The sequence below is a fragment of the Balaenoptera borealis genome (genome assembly GCF_965194805.1).
Source record: "Balaenoptera borealis genome assembly, chromosome: 3".
NCBI classification, from domain to species: Eukaryota; Metazoa; Chordata; class Mammalia; order Artiodactyla; family Balaenopteridae; genus Balaenoptera; species Balaenoptera borealis.
In genome coordinates, this window is record NC_138866.1 from 132,842,258 (window position 1) to 132,861,371 (window position 19,114).

Sequence of the window (19,114 nt, forward strand, 5' to 3'; positions counted from 1 at the left end):
TTCTTTATCCATTCGTCTGTTGATGGGCATTTAGGTTGCTTCCATGACCTGGCTACTGTAAATAGTGCTGCAATGAACATTCGGGTGCATGTGTCTTTTTGAATTACGGTTTTCTCTGGGTATATGCCCAGTAGTGGGATTGCTGGGTCATATGGTAATTCTATTTTTAGTTTTTTAAGGAACCTCCATACTGTTCTCCATAGTGGCTGTATCAATTTACATTCCCACCAACAGTGCAAGAGGGTTCCCTTTTCTCCACACCCTCTCCAGCATTTGTTGTCTGTAGATTTACTGATGATGCCCATTCTAACTGGTGTGAGGTGATACCTCATTGTAGTTTTGATTTGCATTTCTCTAATAATTAGTGATGTTGAGCATCTTTTCATGTGCTTCATGGCCGTCTCTATGTCTTCTTTGGAGAAATGTCTATTTAGGTCTTCTACCCATTTTTGGATGGAGGTGTTTGTTTCTTTAATATTGAGCTGAATGAGCTGTTTATATATGTTGGAGATTAATCCTTTGTCCATTGATTCATTTGCAAATATTTTCTCCCATTCTGAGGGTTGTCTTTTCGTCTTGTTTATGGTTTCCTTTGCTGTGCAAAAGCTTTGAAGTTTCATTAGGTCCCACTTGTTTATTTTTGTTTTTATTTCCATTACTCTAGGAGATGGATCAAAAAAGATCTTGCTGTGATTTATGTCAAAGAGTGTTCTTCCTATGTTTTCCTCTAAGAGTTTTATAGTGTCCAGTCTTACATTTAGGTCTCTAATTTATTTTGAGTTTATTTTTGTGTATGGTGTTAGGGAGTATTCTAATTTCTTTCTTTTACATGTAGCTGTCAAGTTTTCCCAGCACCACTTATTGAAGAGACTGTCTTTTCTCCATTGTATATCTTTGCCTCCTTTGTCATAGATTAGTTGACCATAGGTGCGTGGGTTTTTCTCTGGGCTTTCTATCTTGTTCCATTGATCTATGTTTCTGTTTTTGTGCCAGTACCATATTGTCTTGATTACTGTAGCTTTGTAGTATAGTCTGAAGTCAGGGAGTCTGATTCCTCCAGCTCCGTTTTTTTCCCTCAAGACTGCTTTGGCTATTCGGGGTCTTTTGTGTCTCCATACAAATTTTAAGATGATTTGTTCTAGCTCCGTAAAAAATGCCATTGGTAATTTGATAGGGATTGCATTGAATCTGTAGATTGCTTTGGGTAGTATAGTCATTTTCACAATGTTGATTCTTCCAATCCAAGAACATGGTATATCTCTCCATCTGTTTGTATCATCTTTAATTTCTTTCATCAGTGTCTTATAGTTTTCTGCATACAGGTATTTTGTCTCCCTAGGTAGGTTTATTCCTAGGTATTTTATTCTTTTTGTTGCAATGGTAAATGGGAGTGTTTCCATAATTTCTCTTTCAGATTTTTCATCATTAGTGTATAGGAATGCAAGAGATTTCTGTGCATTAATTTTGTATCCTGCAACTTTACCATATTCATTAATTAGCTCTAGCAGTTTTCTGGTGGCAGTTTTAGGATTCTCTATGTATAGTATCATGTCATCTGCAAACAGTGACAGTTTTACTTCTTCTTTTCCAATTTGTATTCCTTTTATTTCTTTTTCTACTCTGATTGCTGTGGCTAGGACTTCCAGAACTATGTTGAATAATAGTGGTGAGAGTGGACATCCTTGTCTCATTCCTGATCTTAGAGGAAATGCTTTCAGTTTTTCACCGTTGAGAATGATGTTTGCTGTGGGTTTGTCATATATGGCCTTTATTATGTTGAGGTAGGTTCCCTCTATGTCCACTTTCTGGAGAGTTTTTATCATAAATAAGTGTTGAATTTTGTTAAAATCTTTTTCTGCAACTATTGAGATGATCATATAGTTTTTATTCTTCAATTTGTTAATATGGTGTATCACATTGATTGATTTGCATATATTGAAGATATATGCTTGCATCCCTGGGATAAATCCCACTTGATCATGGTGTATGATCCTTTTAATGTGTTGTTGGATTCTGTTTGCTAGTATTTTGTTGAGGATTTTTGCATCTATATTCATCAGTGATATTGGTCTGTAATTTTCTTTTTTTGTAGTGTCTTTGTCTGGTTTTGGTATCAGGGTGATGGTGGCCTCGTAGAATGAGTTTGGGAGTGTTCCTTCCTCTACAATTTTTTGGAAGAGTTTGAGAAGGATGGGTGTTAGCTCTTCTCTAAATATTTGATGGAATTCACCTGTGAAGCCATCTGGTCCTGGACTTTTGTTTGTTGGAAGATTTTTAATCACAGTTTGAATTTCATTACTTGTGATTGGTCTGTACATATTTTCTATATCTTCCTAGTTCTGTCTTGGAAGGTTATACCTTTGTAAGAATTTGTCCATTTCTTCCAGGTTGTCCATTTTATTGGCATAGAGTTGCTTGTAGTGGTCTCTTAGGATGCTTTGTATTTCTGTGGTGTCTGTTGTAACTTCTCCTTTTTCATTTCTAATTTTACTGATTTGAGTCCTCTCCCTCTTTTTCTTGATGATTCTGGCTAAAGGTTTATCAGTTTTGTTTATCTTATCAAAGAACCAGATTTTAGTTTTATTGATATTTGCTAATGTTCTCTTTGTTTCTAGTTCATTTATTTCTGCTCTGACCTTTATGATTTCTTTCCTTCTATTAACTTAGGGTTTTGTTTGTCCTTCTTTCTCTACTTCCTTTAGGTGTAAGGTTAGGTTGTTTATTTGAGATTTTTCTTGTTTCTTGAGGTAGATTGTATTGCTATAAACTTCCCTCTTAGAACTGCTTTTGATGCATCCCATAGGTTTTGGATCACTGTGTTTTCATTGTCATTTTTCTCTAGGTATTTTTTTATTTCCTCTTTGATTTCTTCAGTGATCTCTTGGTTATTTAGTAACGTGTAGTTTAGCCTCCATGTGTTTGTGTTCTTTGCAGTTTTTTCCCTGTAATTTATTTCTAATCTCATAGCATTGTGGTCAGAAAAGATGGTTGGTATGATTTCAACTTTCTTAAATTCACCGAGGCTTGATATGTGACCCAAGATGTGATCTGTCCCGGAGTATGTTCCATGTGCACTTGAGAAGAAAGTGTAATTTGCTGTTTTTGAATGGAATGTCCTATAAATATCAATTAAATCTATCTGGTCTGTTGTGTCATTTAAAGCTTTTGCTTCCTTATTAATTTTCTCTCTGGATGATCTGTCCAGTGGTGTAAGAGAGGTGTTAAAGTCCCCCACTATTATTGTGTTACTGTTGATTTCCTTTTTTATAGCTGTTAGCATTTGAGTTATGTATTGAGGTGCTCCTATGTCAGGTGCATATGTATTTATAATTATTATATCTTGGATTGATCCCTTGATCATTATGTAGTGTCGCTCTTTGTCTTTTGTAAGAGTCTTTATTTTAAAGTCTATTTTGTCTGATATGAAAATTGCTACTCCAGCTTTCTTTTGATTTCCATTTGCATGGAATATCTGTTTCCATCCCAACACTTTCAGTCTGTATGTGTCTCTAGAAATGAAGTGGGTCTCTTGTAGACAGCATATATACGGGTCTTGTTTTTGTATCCATTCAGTCAGACTGTGTCTTTTGGTTGAAGTGTTTAATCCATTCATATTTAAGGTAATTATCAATATGTATGTTCCTATTACCACTGCTTTGTTTTTGGTTTGTTTTTTAGGTCCTTTTCTTCTCTTGTGTTTCCCACTTAGAGACGTTCCTTTAGCATTTGTTGTAGAGCTGGTTTGGTGGTGCTGTATTCTCTTAGCTTTTGCTTGTCTGTAAAGCTTTTGATTTCTCTGTCAAATCTGAATGAGCTCCTTGCCCGGTAGAGTAATCTTGGTTGTAGGTTCTTCCCTTTCATCACTTTAAATAGATCATGCCACTCCCTTCTGGCTTATAGAGTTTCTGCTGAGACATCAGCTGTTAACCTTATGGGAGTTCCCTTGTGTGTTATTTGTTGTTTTTCCCTTGTTGCTTTTAATAATTTTTCTTTGTTTTTACTTTTTATCAATTTGATTACTATGTGTCTCAGCATTGTTCTCCTTGGGTTTTTCCTGCCTGGAACTCTCTGCGCTTCCTGGACTTGGGTGGCTATTTCCTTTCCCATGTTAGGGAAGTTTTCAACTATAAGCTCTTCAAATATTTTCTCAGGTCCTTTCTCTCTCCCTTCTCCTTCTGGGACCCCTATAATGTGAATGTTGTTGCATTTAATATTGTCCCAGAGGTGTCTTATGCTGTCTTCATTTGTTTTCATTCTTTTTTCTTTATTCTGTTCCATGGCAGTGAATTCCACCATTCTGTCTTCCAGGTCACTTATCCATTCTTCTGCCTCAGTTATTCTGCTAATGATTCCTTCTAGTGTATTTTTCATTTCAGTTATTGTATGGTTCATCTTTGTTTGTTTGTTCTTTAATTCTTCTAGGTCTTTGTTAACATTTCTTGCATCTTCTCAATCTTTGCCTCCATTCTTTTTCTGAGGTCCTGGATCATCCTCACTATCATTATTCTGAATTCTTTTTCTGTAAGGTTGCTTATCTCCACTTCATTTAATTGTTTTTCTGGGGTTTTACCTTGTTCCTTCATCTGGTACATAGTCCTCTGCCTTTTCATTTTGTCTATCTTTCCGTGAATGTTGTTTTCGTTCCACAGGCTGCAGGATTGTAGTTCTTCTTGCTTCTGCTGTCTGCCCTATGGTGGATGAGGCTATCTAAGAGGTTTGTGCAAGCTTCCTGATGGGAGTGACTGGTGGTGGGTAGAGCTGGCTGTTGCTCTGGTGGGCAGAGCTCAGTAAAACTTTAATCCACTTGTCTGCTGATGGGTGGGGCTGAATTCCCTCTCTGTTGCTTGTTTTGCCTGAGGCGACCCAGCACTGGAGCCTACAGGCTCTTTGGTGTGGCTAACAGTGGACTCCAGGAGGGCTCAGACCAAGGAGTACTTCCCAGAACTTCTGCTGCCAGTGTCCTTGTCCCCATGGTGAGCCACAGCCACCCCCTGCCTCTGCAGGAGACCTTTCAACACTAGCAGGTGTGTCTGGTTTAGTCTCCTATGGGGTCACTGCTCCTTCCCCCTGGATCCTGATGTGCACACTACTTTGTGTGTGCCCTCCAAGAGTGGAGTATCTGTTTCCCCCGGTCCTGTCAAAGTCCTGCAATGAAATCCCGCTAGCCTTCAAAGTCTGATTCTCTGGGAATTCCTCCTCATGTTGCTGGACCCCCAGGTTGGGAAGCCTGATGTGGGGCTCAGAACCCTCACACTAGTGGGTGGACTTCTGTGGTATAATTGTTCTCCAGTTTGTGAGTCACCCACCCAGCGGTTATGGGATTTGATTTTATTGTGATTGCGTCACTCCTGCCATCTCACTGTGGCTTCTCCTTTGTCTTTGGATGTGGGGTATCTTTTTTGGTGAGTTCCAGTGTCCTCCTGTCGATCATTGTTCAGCAGTTAGTTGTGATTTCAGTGCTCTCACAAGAAGGAGTGAGCGCACGTCCTTCTACTCCACCATCTTGAACCAATCTCCCTTGCCTTATTGTGTCTACTTAGTCCAATTCTTATAAGCAACAAGAGGATGGCATTCTTACAGAGTATCTTATGGCTCTGGTACACTGCAAACATCAGCTCTATGATGTCAACTATATAAGGAATTAAATGTCTACTTATTTTGGAAGCTTTTTAACTTTCTCAGCAGTAAAATGGAGCTTGCATTTTGGTTTAGTGTTTGAGAATTTATGATCACTTTAAAGCAGACATTCATAGGCTACTGATGCCTTTGCCTCTGGAGAGGACTCAGATTTTCACGTCACAGCTTCAGGGAGTCAGAATCTTAGAGACTAGCTCAGTTTCCGTTTGGTAATACCCATCCTTGTTCCATCATCTCTAATTTTCCTTTGAGCAGCTGGCATCCAGTTTATTCAATTGACAGCTACAGGGATCCCAGGGCTGTGCAGCCAATGTGACTAAGAGAGGCTTTTGTAGAAGCTCCAGCATGGAGCTGCCCAGCCTTCCACCACAACGGTAATACTGGGCACTGGGGTAAATTCTGTGCTGCCTACTGTTCTAAGCACTTTACTTAGAAAAGTTATATAATTTGCCCAAGGTCACAAAAACTAGAAAATAATTGAGGCAGGATATGAACTCAGGCAGTCTGATCTCACTACTGATGCATGGTATATAAAATCTGCTTTGGCTAGATAATATAGATAAAAATGTTTATGTGCCAGACACTGTACTAAGTGCTTCATATACAGTACTCTATATGATTATTAGAACAACACTGTGAAATAAGACATATTGTTATTATTATCTTCTTTCCCACATGAAGAAACTGAGGCACAGAAAGGTAACTTGTTCGAAGTCCCACAGCTAGAAGTGGATTCAAAGCCAGTGTCTGCATTTTTAAGAAATTATTATTGAGTGTGTAGAGGAATTAATTTATTTGTGTGGCCCTGCTCTGAATTTGGTAAAAAAATAAAAATAAAAATGGAAAGCAAAAGGAAGAGAAAGCCAAAGCAGCATCATTTCAGAGTAACCCTCTGCTACCATGTGTAGGTACAGACAACCTGTGCCCTGGAGAAGGTGCCACTGCACATACCACTGGCCTGGTCCCCCAGCCCTACATCAACAGTGCCGATAAGCCTGTGTGCTAAGAGGTGACTGTTTAGCAAGAGATATACAGTCAAACAAAATAGATAATAAGCTGATGATTATGCTTGAAGTTCAGTGAAGCACTATACCTTCTGCACCTAAGTAGTTTCATTCATCCCCCTTTATAATTCATTTTGGTATTTGGAAGACTATGTTTACCATTGAAAGAAAGCTGGGGAATTGTTTCAGTAGTGTCAGAGTGGTCCCAAATGTCAGTCTAGCCCAATTCTAATAAGATGTTGGGCACAGATGGGCCTGGCTCACAGCGATAATTTGGAGTTCCTGTCTCTCTACCTTCCAAAATTCTAAGAACCATCTTAACACCACATGTTGATTTTGCCTAATAAGGCATCTATGAAATCTTCCTTTTTGTTTCTTTGTGAGTGAAGATTTTATTGAGAGTTGGAATATTCTAATGAATAAAATAGGTATGCTAATGTGTTCATGAAAAAAGGTGGATTTTCATCCTTTTACATGTCAAATATCTTTTGCCTGGTTGAACATCTTGGCACATTTTCTTTGCCATAGCCTACAGTGAGACAGCAATTATTTATTAAGCACCATCCATGTACTCTTGAATGATTAGTACAGTGGGAGAAATAAAGATAACTTATACCCAACCTCTGCTCTCAAACAGCTTAGTGTCTGGTTGGGGAGAAATACATCCACAAAAATGATAACTTAGAGTTTGAACACGACCCAAAAGAGTGAATGTAGGAATAAGAGGAAGGCAAGGTCACTGTGGAGTGACTGAGATCACTGAAGAGGTTACAATCCATCCATCCATCCACGCATCCATCCATCCGTCCATCTTATCCTATCTATCCATCCATCCACCAGATGTTTGCTTAAAACCCACTTGGCTGGATCCCTTTCTGCTAGCATAGACCTGCCTGGGAAGCTTGTGTTTTAGTGGGTGAATTAAAATACAGATTAAATTAAAATCTGGATTGTCTGGATTATTTGGAGGGCAGCAGTGAGGAGGAACCTTTAGAGCAGTTTGACTCTCATAAAATCATAGTGGAATGGCCTGTGTTTGTATCTTCTTAGGGCCTGGGAATAAATTGCCAGGTCGAAAATTTCTAATGAGATAGTTATATATAGTTTTGGTTGTTGTAAAACTAAGGTTTACCTGTTAAACACAACTTGTAGAATGGGATCGTTGAAACAACTGTGGTAAGAAACCATACTTATCCCATTTGTGTCTAGTTCACCGGCACTTTATCTTCTGCTCTCATGGCAGCCCTGTGAGGTCTCACCCACTTAACAGGTAAGGAAATGGAGCTTTGACTGTAGATTGGACTAAACCAAACCAAAAGCCCAGTGGCCTAGGCTGAACATGGCTGAGCTATCCTGTCTCTATCATTTTTCCGTATAGACCAGACAAATGGCATTGCTCTATGGTGTGATGGGGGAGCAGAGGGAGAAATGCCCGTGCTAGAGCCTTGACCATGGTCATCGCTGAACTGTCATCCTTGATTAATTTCCATGGATTTTGTTGGTTTTGTCTCTCATTAAAGGGAAACCATTCCCAGAAATGTGGCAGTGTATCCATCCTTCAGTGTGTGAATAAACACCGCATTTTGGATAACAGCTCTCGAAGGGGAGGAGAGGAGTGGAGAGAGACACAGAAAACCCTCTGGTGGGAGCAGCTGTGGGTCTCTGAGTGAGCTCAGCACAACGCGTGCCAGCCCCTTGCCTTGGGCACAGCGGCTCCAGCTTCTCTCCATACTCGCAGGATCCTGGAGGAGCTGTTCTAGTTCCACTGGGATAAAAAATACACGTTGAAAGCTTGCCCTGCCTTTGCTTTTTCTCTTTCAGAAATGTTGAGACTACCTGTTTGATGCCTCATAATTACATTTTTGCTCTAATTATAGCTACTGCTTTCTAAAAAATTCAATTCCTTCCAATATGATTCTTAAGGCTTGCTTACTAGTCATTGTGGGCTTGTTTTCCCCCAAATGTTCATTAGACATTAGCTTTTAATGACAACTGCCAGTTGCATTTCCAAAGCATCTTCATTTAATTATATTACCTCTTTTCATCCCGAAGAGATTCAGTGTGACTATATGCCAAAGGACTTTTTTTGGTTTTTTTTGAGGGAAAAAAAACCTGAAATCTATCACTGATGGATAGATTCAGCAACCACTGTTGTGCAATGAAAGATAGGTAAAGAAATAGCGTTGTTAGCTGGAGTGCTCTGTTCCGGAGAAGGAGACGGGCTCTCAAAGTAAAACATGGTGACCGGCAGCTGACCTGCATTCCCCACGTGGTTGGGCCATGTGGATTGTGTTCAGGTGTCCCAGAGCCTGCTTGGGAATGTCATCAACAGCAAATGCAACACCAGATCCAGCTTTGTGTTGAAAACCCCTTAATAGAATTGAAGGCAGATAATAATGTGTATTAGGAGCTTTAAAATGGCATGTTACAGTAAAAGAAAGGACCTTCCTAAGTGACGCAGCAGAGGTGATTAGAGACGGTTGTCACTGATCACAGTGGAATGAAAGGTGCTTCTTCTTAGGCTAAATCCACTGGGAGAAGCAGAACCTCATGCTGCTACGGCAGCCAGGGGCACAACAGAAGACCAGTGGGCAGCAAGTTGCGAGAGGAAAGTGTTTTTCATTTTACACTCTCTTTACTAAACACTTTACATACATTATCCTTTTGAAGCCTCACAGATATTCTAGAGGTAAATATTGTTCCAGTTTACAAATGAGAAAACTGGGAGGTCAGAGGGGCTTGGTAATGGGTAAGGTCATGGATTTTCCACAGAAGCAATGGGTGTCAGTTCTAGACCTGAGCATCGAATGGCTGGTGCAAGGCCCTTCTGAGCTCTCTCTCCCCTCACCTGTGGGTGAGTCAGACCCTTAGTGAAGCAAGTCCAGCATGAGGATGACACAGCACTATGCCCACCAACCTGCTATGGACACTGCAGAGCAAGAGAAGGAACGTTTGTTGCTCCAGGCCACCGAAATTGTGGGGTTGTCTTTTGTGATAGTTTAATATAGCCCATCATAATGGAATCAGAAATTGGTACTAGGAATGGATGACATAATAACCAAAAGCCTAAAATATGCAGCATTGATTTTGGGGCTGACTGCGTAGCAGGGGAGCCGTTCTCCAGGGCTGACAGCATCTGTGTTAGGCAGTGATATAATGTTTGGTTTTGATAGGCAGCAACTTAGAAGGTCCTACAGATCTCGTGGCCAGGAGACAGATTGGAAAACAAATTTTCAGTGGTACATCTTTCTTGATATTGATTGCATTTGACAAGGCATTAAGAGAAAAAGATGATTCCCCCAAAACAAATGGTTGTTCGCAAGCAGGAATATTAGACACTAAATGGATTCACAAATTCAGGGACTTAAATGGGTGGGAAAAGGCAATTCTCAATTCCAAACTCAAAAGGATAAAATCTAGACTCATCTTGATGAACAAAGTCAGATTACAATAAGCCGGCAGCCATCATCGAATCAAGAGTGTGGCCGTTGCACTCACTGCTAAAACTGGCACCCAGTAAACCTTCCAACAGGGCATGGAGGCCCAGAGAAAGAACCACAGATGTGGTCCTCCCACTGGAGCATGACAGGCCAAAGCACCTACACCGAAAGTACCCAGAGCAGAGAGGAAATGCTGGAGAAAAAGAAGAGATTAAAGGCATGGGGGAGAGGCAAAGAAACAGGACACACATAAACAGTGTGTCAAGAAAAAGCCCCGGCACAGCTGTGGACTCGTGCTGCTGGCATCGAGCTGCTGGGATAAGCCTCCTGGATCTCAGCAGAGTCACACTGCCAAAATAGACACCAACACACAAACCTGAACACATGAACCCAAACTAAGTTTGCAACTGAAAACAACCCATTAAATGTCTATGAGCCAGACTAAGAAATCTGCTCAGCCCTTATGGAGGGATATTCTCCAGTGTCTAATTCAGAAGGACCCAAGGAAGATAACAGAAAAGAAAGCTCATTCCCAAGGCCACTTGGCACAATGAATTGGTGAGACACTCTCTGAGACCAGCACGGACACTTCCTAGAGCTGACGGCCCTCACGGCACAGGCATGGACCTTTATTGCCACCTTCCCACATTTATTGCAGTTACCCAGTGGGTTGGAGACAAGACAAGTAACTTGTTCTTTTAGCTCTGAGTCTCCGGATAGAGAAGAACTGCAGCAGGGTCTTGACAGAGCGACTCCTGCACATTACACAGAAATGCTGGAGCTTTGAGCTGGATGCCATGAATAGAAAGGCCTGTGGGTTGTCCCCCTGTGATGGAGGGACGAGTATTTTTCTTGCAGGAAGGAGAGGAGGCCAAATACTGTGTAACTGGATTGCCTTTCATAAAATATTGTTGCCCCCGCTTTCTCAGTACACGGTAGGATTTGGTTTCCTAGACCCCTATAGTTGGTTAGGGACAGGGTACTAGTTCACACCAAGAATGATATCACTTTCACATTTAATGGTCAGTTTGAGACTCCTTAGGATTCACTTTTCCTCTGATCTAGGAGGCAACACTCAAGCTGTGTGATTCCAGCAGCCTGGTCCCCAGAGAGCGAGGTGTTGGCAGCCCTGGTAACCCAGGAGCAACAGTAGGAGACACCTGGGTTGGCCACTGAGGCCACTGAGGTGAAGACCATGGCCATCCCCCCCGCCCCCGGAGGGGAATCCTGCACCAAGGCTGGTCCATGAATCAGGGTTTGTTAGAGTTTGTGATTTCTTTTTTTACAGACATCACAGCTTCTTCTTTTTTTAAATTAGTTTTTATTGGAGTATAGTTGCTCTACAATGTTGTGTTAGTTTCTACTGTACAACAAAGTGAATCAGCAATACGTGTACACATATCCCCTCTTTTTTGGATTTCCTTCCCATTTAGGTCACCACAGAGCATCGAGTAGAGTTCCCTGTGCTATACAGTAGGTTCTCATTAGTTATCTATTTTATACATAGTATCAATAGTGTATATATGTCAATCCCAATCTCCCAATTCCTCCCACCCTGCCCTTTTCCCTTGGTATCCATACACTTGTTCTCTATGTCTGTGTCTCTACTTCTGCTTTGCAAATAAGTTCATCTGTACCATTTTTCTAGATTCCACATGTATGCGTTAATATACGACATTTGTTCTTCTCTTTCTGACTTACTTCACTCTGTATGACAGTCTCTAGGTCCATCCACGTCTCTACAAATGACCCTATTTCGTTCCTTTTTATGGCTGAGTAATATTCCATTTGTATATATGTACCACATCTTCTTTATCCATTCCTCTGTTGATGGACATTTAGGTTGTTTCCATGTCTGGGCTATTGTAAATAGTGCTGCAATGAACATTTGGGTGCATGTGTCTTTTAGAATTATGGTTTTCTCTGGATATATACCCAGTAGTAGGATTGCTGGGTCACATGGTAGTTCTATTTTAGTTTTTAAGGAACCTCCATACTGTTCTCCATAGTGGCTGCATCAATTTACATTCCCACCAACAATGCAAGAGGGTTCCCTTTTCTCCACACCCTCTCCAGCATTTATTGTTTGTAGATTTTGTGATGATGGCCATTCTGACTGGTGTGAGGTGATATCTCATTGTAGTTTTGATTGCATTTCTCTAATAATTAGTGACATTGAGCATCTTTTCATGTGTTTGTTGGCCATCTGAATGTCTTCTTTGGAGAAATGTCTGTTTAGGTCTTCTGCCCATTTTTTGATTGGGTTGTTTGTTTTTTTGATATTGAGCTGCATGAGCTGTTTGTATATTTTGGAGATTAATCCTTTGTCAGTTGCTTCATTTGCAAATATTTTCTCCCATTCTGAGGCTTGTCATTTCGTCTTGTTTATGGGCTCCTTTGCTGTACAAAAGCTTTTAAGTTTCATTAGGTCCCATTTGTTTATTTTTGTTTTTATTTTCATTACTCTAGGAGGTGAGTCAAAAAAGATCTTGCTGCGATTTATGTTCTGCGTATGTTTTCTTCTAAGAGTTTTATTCACAGCTTCTTCTATACATGTTAATCTTCACCTTTTAAGGTGGAGTGAGAATTTAGACACTGGTGCACAGAGTGCCAGACCCCTAGTCCTCTCCACTCGCCTGGCCAACATGAGTTTAGGCAATGTTTGTTTAGTGACACCATCATTGGACTTTTCCCTAAGTTGTCAACTTAGTTTTCAAGGAAATAACCATTTTTTTACTAATTCATATTTCATGTGTATTTTAAATAACAGTACATGTGATAACAATAAAAATTTGGCCTTGGCTTATTTGGATAGCACACAACTGTCACTAAGAATAGACCCCTCAGCTAGTGGGCAGATGAAGGGCAGGGATGAGCATGGAGGGGCTGCTCCATCCTGTGAGCTGGTCCAGTAGAGGCCAGTTAAGGAGTGTATCTGTGGATAAGAAACTGTGAACAGAGAAACAACAGGTGAGACTTGGATATGAAAGACAATGACATTAACACACATCTGGTGACGTATAGAGGGAAACTCCCCTTTCATCCTTTAAATCGGATTTATTATGATTATGGTATGTGTTATCCATGTCCAATGGAGGAGACTACAGCAGCTATAATTAACTGTCACTGGAACAGTACCATGTATCTCATTATTTTAATGAGGTTGATTTGATATTTTTAATTGATTTTGAGTTTTGTACTTTGTTTATAAAATTTAATTTACAGCTGTGTGAGAATTAGAAGATATGGAATTTATATCTACTTTTAAGTTCCCACCTATTTAAGTAAAATTAAAATTAAAGTAACTTAAGTCACTATTAGGAGTTTGAAAAAATTCAGGAGAGAGGCATTTTTTTACTTGTGTTAAAATATACATAATATAAAATTTATCATTTTAACTACGTGTACAGTTCAGTGTCATTGAGTACATTCAAATCATGCTACAATTACCACCATCTATCCAAAGAATTTTTATCATCTTCTAAAACTAAAATTCTGTACCCGTTAAACAATAATTCATCCAATTCTGTGCCCCTAAACCCTGGCAACCACACTCTGTCACTATGAATTTGACTGCTGTAGGTATCTCGTATAAGTGGAATCATACAGTCTTCGTCCTTTCGTGACTGGCTTATTTCACTTAGCATATTGTCTTCAAGATTCATATGTGCCATGTGTCAGAAATTCCTTTCTTTTTAAGGCTGAATAATATTCTTTTGTATGTATTGACAGATACCACATTTATTTATCCATTTATCTGTCAATGGTTACTTGAATTAGTTCCATCTTTGACTGTTATGAATAATGCTGCTGTGAACATGTGTGCACTAATATATATCTGAGTCCCTGCTTTCAGTTCTTTTGAGTATATACTCAGAAGTGTAATTGTTGGATCATATGATAATTCCATTTTTAACTTTTTGAGGAACCATCATATTGTCTTCCATGGCAACTTCACCATTTTACATTCCCGTCAGCAGTGCACAAACATTCCAATTTCTTTACATCCTCACTAACACTTGTTATTTTCTGTTAAAAAATATTTTTTTTTACTAAAGCCATCCTATGGGGGTATGAAGTGGTGTCTCTTTGCAGTTCCTTTATGATTAGTGCTGTTGAGCATCTTTACATGTGTTTATTGGCCCTTTATATATCTTCTTTGAGAAATATCTATTCACATTATTTGCCCACTTTTAAATCAGGCTGTTTGTATTTTTTATGCTGGATTATATTTCTTTCTCAAGTGTATGATTTGCAAACCTTTCCCCCAATTCTGTAGGTTGACTTTTCACTCTGTTTATAGTTCCCTTTGTTGCACAAACGGTTTTAATTTTGATGGAGTCCAATTTGTCTATTTTTTTCTTTTAATGACTGTGCTGTGGCGTCATATCCAAGAAATCATTGCCAAATCCAATGTCATGAAGCTTTTCCCCTATGTTTTCTTCTCAGAGTTTTATAGTTTTAGCTCTTACATTTAGGTCTTTAATAAATGTTGAGTTTATTTTTGTATATGGTGCATGGTAAGTATCTGACTTCATTCTTTGACATGTGGAGATCCAGTTTTCCGAACATTCATTGAAAAGACTGTCCTTTCCCCCATTTAATAGTCTTGTTAGTCTTGTTGAAAATCATCTGACAATATATGTCTGGGTTTATTTGGGACTATCTTTTCTATTTGTCTGGTCGATACGTCTGTTTTTATACTAGTACTGCACTATTTTGATTACTGGACTTCGTAGTAAATTTTTAAATTAGGAAGTGTGAGACCTCCAGCTTTCCTCTTCTCAAGATTGTTTTGACTACTTGAGATCTTTTGAAATCCCATATGAATTTGAGGATTTTTTTTTTCTATTTCTGCAAAAAAACATTGTTGGGAATTTGATAGAGATTGCATTGAATCTGTAGATAACTTTAGGTAATGTTGATGTCTTAACAATATTGTCTCTCAATCCATGAACATGGAGTGTCTTTCCACTTATTGGTGTTTTCTTTAATTTCTTACAGCAACATTTTGTAGTTTTCAGTATCTAAGTTTTTGTTTTTGTTTTTGTTTTTTTTGGCCTCTTTGGTTTAGTTTCAAGTATTTTATTCTTTTTGATACTATTGTAAATAGAGTCATTTTCTTAATTTCCTTTTTGGATTGTTCACTGCTAGTGTATAGAAACACAGCTGATTTTGGAGTATTGGTTTTGTATCCTGTAGCTTTGCTGAATTTGTTTATAGTTCCAGTAGATTGTGTGTGTGTGTGTAATCTTTAGGGTTTTCTACATATATGTTCACATTATCTGTGAACAAAGATAATTTTACTTTTTTTGTTCAAATTTCGCTACCTTTTAATTTCTTTTTTATTCCTAATTGCTCTGGCTAGGACTGCCAGTACTGCATTGAACAGAGGTGGTAAATTGGGCATCCTTGTCTTGTTCCTGATCTTAGACAAAAAACTTTTAGTCATTCATTGTTGAGTACAATATTAGCTGTGGGCTTTTCACATATGGCCTTTATTATGTTTAGGTTGTTTCCTTCTATTCCTAGTCTGTTGAGTGTTTTTGTCATGCAAGGGTGTTGAGTTTTATCAAATGCTTTCTCTCAATCGGTTGCAAAGATCATGTCTTTTTTTTCTTCATTCTGTTAATATAGTTCATTGCATTGATTTTCACATGTTGAACCATCCTTGCTGTTCAGGAATAAATCCCACTTGGTCATGATGTATAATCCTCTTAATATGCTGTTGAATTTTGTTTGATAATATGTCATTGAGGACTTTTGTATCAATATTTATAAGGGATATTGGTGTCTAGTTTTCTTTTCTTCTAATGTCTTTGTCTGTTTTTGCTATCAGGATAATGCTGGCCTCATAGAATGAGTTTGAAAGTGTTCCCTCCTCTTCAATTCTTTTGGAAAAGACTGAGGAGGATTAATGTTAATTCTTCATTAAGTGTTTGGTAGAATTCACCAGTGAAGTCATGTGGTCCTGGGCTTTTCTTTATTGGGAGGTTTTAGATTATTGATTCAGTCTCCTTAGTAGTTATACATTTGTTCAGATTTCCTATTTCTTCATTATTTAGTCTTGATTGGATGTACTTCTTGGAATTTTTCCATTTCATTTTAGTTATCTGACTTGTTGGTGTACACTTTTTCATAGTTTTTTCTTATAATCCTTTTTATTTTGGTAACATTAGGTCATAATGTCCCCTCTTTCATTCTTTATTTTAGTTATTTGAGTTTATTTTTTTTCTTAGTCAATTTAACTTAAAGATTTGTCAATTTTGTTGATCTTTTCAAAGAACCAACTCCTGGTTTTGTTGATTTTCTTTATTTTTCTATTCTCTATTCCATTTACCTCTGTTCTAATTCTTATTTCCTTTCTTCTGCTAGCTTAGGGTTTAGTTTGTTCTTATTTTACTAGTTTCTTAAAATGTAAAGTTAGGTTGTAGATTTGGAATCTTTCTTCTTTTTTTGTATTTAATAAATTTATTTCTTTATTTATTTTATTTTTGGCTATGTTGGGTCTTCGCTGCTGTGCACAGGCCCTCTCCAGTTGCAGCGAATGGGAGCCACTCTTCGTTGCAGTGCACAGGCCTCTCATTGTGGTGACTTCTCCTGTCGTGGAGCACAGGCTCTAGGCACGCAGGCTTCAGTAGTCGTGGCTCACGGGCTCCAGAGCACAGGCTCAGCAGTTGTGATGCACGGGCCCAGTTGCTCTGTGGCATGTGGGATCCTCCCAGACCAGGGCTCGAACCCATGTCTCCTGCATTGGCAGGCAGACTCTCAACCACTGCACCACCAGGGAAACACCTCTCCTTTTTTAATGTAAGCATTTTCAACTGTTAATTCCCTCTTAACCCAGCTTTTGCTGCATTCTGTAAGTTTTTGTATGTGACTTTTTCATTTTCATTACTCTTAAGATATTTCAAATTCCCCTTGTGATTTCTCTTTTGACCTATGTTTATTTAAGAGTGTTGTTTAATTTCTATATGTTTGTGAATTTTCATTTTCGTTCTGTTTTTTATTTCTACTTTCATTGCAGTTGTGATTTCTTCGCCCATCAGTAGAGAACAGAAAAGTGAATATGGTCATGCTTTAATATTAACATAAAACTGGCTTTCTGTCAGGAAATGCTACCCTTGATGCACGCCTGTTGAGAAATTAAGATGTTTTAAACTAATGGGTTCATAATTTTTTTACCATGTGTCCCCAATCAATGCCTACAAATTCCCAGGTTTTCCATTGCCAGACTCCTTTTCTCATTCAGTATTTATTATTCATGGAAACTCCTGTCCCTGGGGGGATGTTGGGCCTCAGTTTCAGAGCCTGGGATCACTTTCTGTAGCCAAGGCACAAGGGGCCCTTGGGGCACCTGTGGATCTCTTGTGTCTTGGTTCTGAGCTGTGAGTTCTCCTCCTCTCACTGCCTTCCCATCTTGGAACAGACTCCTAATGAAATGCTTTCCTATCAACAAAGGCTATTTGCTCTGTTTCTGAGAATATAATTTGCTTTCTGGAATCCAAACACAAACCCCTCTGAGAGAGCTTTTTATTAATTCTTATGACAATGGAGTTTTTCTCTATCAGGAAATTCCTGATGAGTTATTTGGATTTGCCACCTGCAAAGTTAGATAGCAAATTGTTAAAGCTGCAAATGCAGTGGAGCTGTTAACTTGAGCGTGATAAATGATTTTTGTCAATGTAAATACCTAGGTTCATCTTATATTACACATTTACCAGATTTCACATTTCAACAAGATCCATACATCTCAGTTGTTTATAAAGTTCTCACAGAATACCAAACGTCTGGACTTCTTTGAGCAGAAAATCAACGTTACTCATGAACCAAGGGAATTATGACGCCATTTGTTCTAATTCTTAAGGCCTCCCTGAAATTAAATGCTTTACTGCTTACCTCCCATCACCTAAGGAAAAGCCAATTTCACATCTCTGAGCTTGTCCATAGACATCAGAAAAAATTGTCTTACACCTCATTTATCTCATTCCTAGGGAATTGCTAATGTAAGAAATGGCCTTGGCTGTGACCATAATGATTGGCCTGAGACCAGATTTGCAAATGTATGCCATCAGCTTAAATATACATGTAAATTAGAGTAGGTATCATGTGCTAAGTACAGATTTATCCAAGAGATGCCGCAGCCCTTGTCCTTGAGGTGTTTCAGTTTGCTGCCATCCCTTCCCCTCACTGTATGGTTTTTTTTTTTGACTGCATTGGGTCTTTGTTGCTGCGCACAGGCTTTCTCCAGTTGTGGCAAGCAAGGGCTACTCTTCATTGTGGTGCCCGGGCTTCTCATTGCAGTGGCTTCTCTTGCTGTGGGGCACAGGCTCTAGGCATTCAGGCTTCAGTAGTTGTGGCTTGTGGGCTCTAGAGCACAGGCTCAGTAGTTGTGGTGCACGGGCTGAGTTTCTCCGCAACATGTGGGATCTTCCCGGACCAGGGATCAAACCCGTGTCCCCTGCATTGGCAGGCAGATTCTTAACCATTGTGCCACCAGGGAAGTCCCCCACTCACTGTATTGAAAGGGCATCCCCTCTACAGCTCTCTGTGAGGGGTGCCCCTGAAGCAGTCTTTGTTGGTACCACCCTTCTGTGTAAGACCACCAGCAAAGTGATCATCTGCTCAGTTCAACGTTAACCTCCTCTGCTTGGCTTCTGTGGGCTGTGCCACGTGACACCCCACCTGTCTACCCAGATGCCCACTGTCCACTCCATCTTCTGAAGCCCTGGTGGTTACCACACTAGCCTCTGGTTTATTCACACTCATGCCTGGCTTATTCTTTCAACACCCCCCCCCCCTTCCAACTGTGCATTGTCTTCTTCAGAATAACCAGAGGTACAAATTATCCTGGTTCCAGAGCCCTCTCTCAAAGCCCCTGATCCAAGAAGCCTTCCTGGACTTCTGCTCGTGTTGGTCTCACCCTCCACAGAGATTCTCCTGCACTCATAGTCAACATTGTGTAATTTAACATTTTTTCCAAAGTAGATGCCAATGGGAAAACAATTTCCTCTGTAAGAAACTCAGAACTTC

At 39.5% G+C, this 19,114-nt stretch overlaps 1 protein-coding gene and 1 long non-coding RNA gene across 2 annotated transcripts in view; both read left to right on the forward strand.

Moving 5' to 3' along the window:
- Positions 1 to 19,114, forward strand: part of GABRG3 (gamma-aminobutyric acid type A receptor subunit gamma3) — a 572,166-nt gene that overhangs the window by 235,529 nt on the left and 317,523 nt on the right. The window lies entirely within an intron of this gene.
- LOC309625550 lies at positions 1,984 to 19,103 on the forward strand. Its single transcript, XR_014242589.1, has 2 exons — positions 1,984 to 4,025; positions 18,654 to 19,103. It is a non-coding gene; the product is annotated as an uncharacterized lncRNA (long non-coding RNA).